General features: G+C 37.9%; 1 pseudogene; it reads right to left on the bottom strand.

The window, feature by feature from the left end:
* Positions 1-218: 218 nt before the first annotated feature.
* On the bottom strand, positions 219-6640 carry LOC143643348 (protein archease pseudogene; annotated as a pseudogene).
* Positions 6641-7298: the final 658 nt, after the last annotated feature.

The raw sequence follows: 7298 nt of genomic DNA, 5'->3' as shown, positions 1-7298 counted from the left end.
ATATACAAAAAAGCAGTACATTTCCAAGTACGTTTTAATAGATAGTTATAGAGCAGAATTTAAAGTTTGGCATGTGTTACAGTTCCACAATTTTTCATTTTATCTTCTAGCTCCTCCAAGACACTGGAGGCCATAAGAAATAGTAATGTAATCATTCAACAATCATACTCATTTTTAAATCCTGTCTTCTCTGTTATACTCCTTCTTCTCTTTGTATTTTAAATGTCAATGATCATGACAACTCCTGGCTTCTCTTCACTATTGACCTGCATTGATGAATATGTTATTGTCTTGACTTCAGTTCCCTGAGGATGCTTGGACAATGAAAACTCATCTCCCTACCCAGTTGACCACAATTTGAAATTCCTTTAATCAATACTTGAGTACTTTCACTTCCTGGGGTATAAAGAACTCATCAGCCCAGAATTTATAAAGTCACTCATCCAAAAAGTGAAACAGAAGGTTGTAAGTCATCTCCTTGGGTTTCTACCTCTGTTTGGAGAGGCTCAACAGTCCCAGTATCTGTCATGTAACCAAACATAGCCACTGCGCACTGATCAAATGTTCCTCCAAAGCATCTCCCCAGGCGTGCAACTGGATATCAGCTGTATGATCCAAACACTTGTACTTCTGATTGACTGGAGAATACTTGGCCTTGATTGCCTTCTGATCCTCAGTCAAAATGTGTTCTCTCACATCTTCCTCCAGCTGGGCCATGAGTGTATTATTGTATGTAGCGTACGTAATATTGGGCATTCTCCTACTCACGCTTTAGCTCTGAATTAGAGGTTATTCTTGATCAGAACCTTTGCTATATGCTCTCTGAGAGTTCATTTCCCTTTCCTTTGAGAAATTATCTCACATTTATTAGTGTGACTCCCCAACTTTGCACTTATCAAGAGCAGGAACAATAGCTCCTTTTGCCCTGTATCGTGTCCCTAGCATCTACACAGTACCTAGCATATAGTAGATGATTAATAAATAGCTGTAGAATGAAATAATGAATTAGAAAAGACAGTCCCTTAGGGATCACCAATAGCCATCAACTTTAGGGGCTCTGAGGCTCTTGCTTTATGGGATAAACTATTTCAATCCTTACCTGCCTTTAGTATATAGAATCAGCTTTTGAAAGCAGAACCATAGCTTGCCTTATCTCCAATAATTACTCCTAACTGGGTCATTGCAACAAAATTCAAGGCAGGAATCATAAGAGAACAGAGTAAGAGTTGTCAGCCCAATCACACAGAGCCTTGGTAGGAACATGCCTGGACTATAACTGGAAATGGATCCAGTGAACAGGGACTTAATCACCACTCTTCACGCTTTCAATAATTTGCTCCTGGTCTCTCAGCTACCAAGTGGTGCATTTAATATTCCAAAGCAAGTTTGCATGATCACAAACCAGCTTTTCTTGTTGTATATCCTCTATTCTCTCTTACAACAGGAGTTCTTAGCTCATTCTTGAAGTTACAGCGAGGCTTCCTAAAAATGTACATGCCTGGACCCTTCCCCAGAGATTCTCATTCAGTAGCTGAAGTAGAGTCCACTTATTTGTACTTTTAATAAAAATTCTGATATAAAGTCAAGGCAGAAAACCACTACTTATTTTGAATTTTTCCACCTGAGGGAAAAGAGGGATTACTAGGAAGGGTAAATGGGAAGGTAAATTTGCATCAAATTTCTGAATCACAATTTCCTTATCTTTAAAATGGAAATCCCTCTGTTAAAAAGCATAAAGGAGATAATAGATATTGAATATCTAAAACAGAGTCCTACAGAGTGTAGACACTTAACACTCATCTGCTTTCTTCCCTTGATCATAGAGACTGCCAGTTAAGCACACTGCTTAACATATAATGGTTTGTGCAATTTGAACTTAACCATTTATACTTTGTGTAAAGGGAGCACTGGGTACTAAGGGAAGCCCTGTGGAAGTTACTTCATTGCTTGGTGGCTTTAGAGAAGAGAAAGAGAAGAAGCCCTTCTCTTTCTGGAAAAAAAGGACCTTTTCAACATTGCTAACTCACTCCCAGAGGGTCACAAGGAGCTAACATGGCCATAGCTTTATCTCATCCATCATACAAAGAAGTTACCTCATGTGAGGGTTTACACAGAGCTTTTGTATATGCTATCTCATTTAATTCTCATGATATCTACAAGAGATATGTTAACATACCAGATTTACAGATGTGGAAGCTCTGTGGCACCTCAGAAGAAGTTGGAAGGCTTGCTAAAAGCTGTGTAAGTAGGAAATGGCAGAACCACAGTGTCAACCCAAGAAGTCTAATTCCTATCTAATGTTTTACCCTTTCCCACAACTGGCCCCCAAATTTATCCTAACTTGATCCTAACATGATGTGTGGACATCCATCCTAACTATTGGAGTTTAAAAATGCATAACACAGAAGATAATTTACCTTGGTTTATATTGATCAAATTAGTCATATACTTTACTGGGTGTATTTCTGTGCTTAGTGTATGCTATTCCCTCTTCTGGGTCACGTTTCCCTTTGTCAAACTCCTACTCATCCTTCAAGATTCGGTCACACACAAACACCCCAGGCAGCTTTTCATGCTACCCATGCCCAACCGGGCTGGTTGACACGCTCTCTTTCATTTGGCTAAACAGAAAAATAGAGTATATCTATGCAATTAGTTTTATCTCTTCAGAGAAAAAAGCAAAACTTAACTATAAAATTTCAGCCTTCCCATTCTTTCATAGCTGTCTCTGCTGTGGGACAGCCTGTCAGGTGGTCAGACTAGACTCTCCCCAGCAGGAGGTGTTATTAGAGTCGGGAAGATCTTCCATTGCCTTGCATTGCCTCTGTCCAAAAATAAATTTCTTCTACCATCTTACTTGCTCTGAAACTCATGTTATAGGTAATAAAGCATCGTGTTTGCGTGTGTGTGTGTGTTTAAATTTGTTTGCTCAGTTTGATTTTTCTAGTAAGAAACAGTCTTAAAATGCGAACAACCCATAAATTCTCACTGCACTAGGGCAGATGTATTGATAGAGACCTAGACAGTCATTCTATTTTCAAACACAGCATTTACACAGGAGTCAATAATTAGGGCAGCTCTGTAAATAAGTCAGTGCATTAAAATTATTTAACATATGGTGGACAAGTGTTATATCATTCACATTCCCTAAAAGGGTATTTTCGCTACTGACCTAATGTAAAAGAATCACATCAAGACTAAGTCGTGCACTAGTCAAGGAAGTGTTATTTGACTTCCTGGCCATAACTTATGCAACTAAGACATTTGTCACCTTTGTTTATATTTTTAGAAACGCATTTAGTTCATGGCAATGAAGGTGATGATGATGATGATGAAAACTGCACTGAACAGTATAGCTGCTTCTTGGGTAAGACTCCAGAATTAATAATGGGGATAATCCACTGTGTTACTTTATGATCTGTATTTAGCAGAAAATTATATTCTCACTTACTTGCTCAAGAGTTATATTTAAGTTACATTATAGATAAGCATTCAGTATCAATATGTAGTGTGTTGATACATCCCCATCGAGACTCTTGAACGATCATTCCAATAGTTTTTATTCCAATGAAATAAAATAATTGAGAATGCAGGGGCTCAATTTCCTTATTACCAATTTGAGAGGGTTAAAGTAGGAGAATTTAAGGTGTCTTTCTACTCTCAGAGGAATTATGTGATTAAATACTGTCTATGATGCATTTACTATTTTATTTAATTCTCAAAACGGTCATGGGCATATCTCAATATTATTTATTTTGAGATAAAATTCTATAAAACAAAATTTTATTTAAAAATTTTTATAAATATATGTATATATATATAATTTACCTTGAGAGTCTCCAGAAAACTGAATACCAGCCTACGGATAGTAGGCTTAAAAGTGTTAGAATTGCATTTTTAATCCAAATCTGCCCTACACAAAAATCAGGCTTCTTCTATATCAATTATATATTCTTTTTCTGTATACTTGCAATAAATTCTATATTTGTAATTAAGCTGCTTGGAGTATTGATGAACTGGTTATATCAAATTTGTACTGTATGTATTAACATTCTAGGGACAAATTTCTATTTTTAATTCAGGAAAATACTAACTGCAGACCAAGAAAATGGGTTACATTTCAGTGACTCCTTTCCTTACCTTTCATTGCCATTTTGTGCCTGATCACAGGGACAGTTTTAAAAGTCAGAAGGAAGGATAATTGCAACATACAGTGATTTAATGTTACAAACTACTTGACAGGTCAATTATGCCATAAACAAATGGCTCTGCATGATTATTTCCTTTTTGCCAATGATAACACTCAAGGCCACACACCTGTGATTCAAATCCAAGTCATATTATTCTAAAGTCTGTGCTTTTTCTACCTGGCCCTTTCATGGTTCTTTGGAAAGAGATTTCCCTTCCACTTTTTCTTCCCACTATAACACAACTATCCTCTCTAGCTATAATAGGAACTACTGTTTTGAGCAGAAAACATTTATATTGAAATGTGCACTGACTTTGGAGTCATGCAGACCTGGGTTTAATTAAATCTTTGCTCTGCCACCTACTGGTGTGTTGGAGAAGATAATGTCTGAGTTTTCAGTTATTTCTCACTTATACACTCTGGAAGGATCAACTCTTAATAGATGAACCCTGGCCTGGTCCACCTCATAGCCACCCCAGGGTGCTTCCACAGAGCTGGAATAATATAATAAATGAACTAGATCTAAAAGATATATGCAGAACATTGCACCCCCAAAACAGCTGAATATACATTCTTCTAAAGTGCTCATGGATCACTCTCCAGGATGGACTACATGTTGGGTCACAAAACAAGTCTGAATAAATTTAAAAAGATGGAAATTATACAGAGCACTTTCTCTGACCATAATGTAATGAAGCTGGAAATCAATAACAAGCAGAGAACTGGAAAATTTACAATTACGTGGAAATTCAACAATACACTTTTAAACAGTCAGTGAGGTAAAGAAGAAATTACAAGAGAAACCAGTAAATATCTCAAGAGGAATGAAAACAAGAAGACATTATATCAAAACATATAGGATGCACTGAGGGCAGTGTGGAGAGGGAAATTTATAGACCTAAATGCCTGTATTAAAAAAGAAGAAAGAATTAAAATCAAAGACCTAACTGCACAACTGGAGGAACTATTAAAAGAATTGCAAACTAATCCCAAAGCAAGAAGAAGGAAAGAAATAAAGATTAGAGCAGAAATAAATGAAATTTATTTTTCATTTTATGAAATAAAAAAACAATAGAAAGAATAAACTAAACCAAAAGTTGATTCTTAAATATCAATAAAATTGACAAATCCTTAGCTAGACTGACAAAGAAACAAAATGAGAAGATGCAAATAAATAAAATAAAAAATGAGGTGGGGGCATCACAATTTACCCCACAGAAATACAAGGGATCATAAAAGAATACTATGAATATCTATTTGCCAGAAAATTAGAAAGCTTAGGTGAAATAGACAACTTCCTAGGAATACACGAACAACTTCCACTGAGTCTAGAAGAAACAAAATACCTCAATAGAACAATTACAAGGCACATGAAGAAATGTTCAACATCCCTGGCCATTAGAGAAATGCAAATCAAAACCACAATGAGATATCATCTCACACCCACCAGAATGGCCATTATCAACAAAACAGAAAATGACAAGTGCTGGAGAGAATATGGAGAAAGAGGCACACTTATTCACTGTTGGTGGGAATGTCAAATGGTGCAACCACTGTGGAAGGCAGTTTGGCAGTTCCTCAAAAAGCTGAATATAGAATTGCCATATGACCCAGCAATACCATTGCTAGGTATCTACTCAAAGGACATAAGGGCAAAGACACAAACGGACATTTGCACACCAATGTTTGTAGCAGCATTATTTACAATTGCAAGGAGATGGAAACAGCCAAAATGTCCATCAACAGAGGAGTGGTTAAGCAAACTGTGGCATATACATACGATGGAATATTATGCAGCTTTAGACAGAATAAATTCATGAAGTAGGTAACAACATGGATGGATCTTGAGAACATTATGCTGAGTGAGACTAGCCAAAAACTAAAGGACAAATATTGTATGGTCTCAGTGATATGAACTGACATTACTGAATAAATTTGGAATATTTTATTCATAACAGAGACCATCAGGAGATAGAAATAGGGTAAGATATTGGGTAGTTGGAGCTGAAGGGATAGAGACTGTGCAACAGGACTGGATACAAAAACTCAGAAATGGACAGCACAATACTACCTAACTGTAATATAATCATAGTAAAACACTGAATGAAGCTGCATGTGAGAATGATAGAGGCAGGAGGACTGGGGACATAAATGAAATCAGAAAGAAAGATAGATGTTAAAGATTGGGATGGTATAATCTAGGAATGCCTAGAGTGTATAATAATAGTGAAATGTACAAGGTACAAATTTAAAAATGATTTTGCGCCGCTGATAGCTTCAGCCGGGCCACGCAACCGGTACACTGGGTGGGTTTGGGGCGAGCTCGCAGGGAATTAACCTGGGTAAGCTGAAGCCGGCGTCTTTCCCCTGCCGGCGGTCGCGAAGAAGTCATCACTCAGGCCAGATGTGGGTTTTAAGCTTTTATTGTTACACTCCGGGATGGGCCACCCGGGAACCCGAGGAGTGAGACGTCTGGGGTCCGAAGACCCCGGGGCTCGGACAACCCAGAGCGGGGTAAGCGTGGGGCTTAAGTACTCTCGGGGAGGGGTGGAGTCTTGGGCGCACATGTCAGGAAGGGACAGCCAATCACACAAGGCAGGAGGCAGTTGCTAGGCTGAGGGCTTAGGTTAGGTATAGAGGAGTGAAGAGAATAACAGGAAGGCTTGTGGTTTAGTGGTGAGCTACGGAAATGGGCGGTCTACAACAAGAGGGGGAAGGGGGGAACAGAGAGGGGGGTTACAGGTACGGAGGGCAGAGAGTGAATGTAGAGAGGGAGAGAAGGATTAAAAAATTTTAAGCATGGCTAGGCTCCAGTCCCTGAGAAATATGCCACATTTTTGCATGAGGAAGAACAAAGGAATGTTATTATTGCAGGGTACTGAAAATAGATGGTAATTAATATTTTAAAATGTCACCTTCTGTGTGAGACTAAAGCAAAAAATCTTTATTTGTAACAAAATTTATATTTTGACTAGTGCATTTCCTAATGTAACTTATGTAGATAGTTTGATTGAAGGCCATAAGTACCTGGAATCTCAGGTAGGACATGAGATTTTGCTGGTTTGTCCAGAGTGATGCCCTGATGAATCCCAGATTGATTCAATCAGTG

This window comes from Tamandua tetradactyla, chromosome 8 (assembly GCF_023851605.1).
Source record: "Tamandua tetradactyla isolate mTamTet1 chromosome 8, mTamTet1.pri, whole genome shotgun sequence".
Classification (NCBI taxonomy): Eukaryota; Metazoa; Chordata; class Mammalia; order Pilosa; family Myrmecophagidae; genus Tamandua; species Tamandua tetradactyla.
The sequence above is the reverse complement of the archived record's forward strand: the minus strand, read 5'-3'. Positions and strand labels throughout refer to the sequence as shown.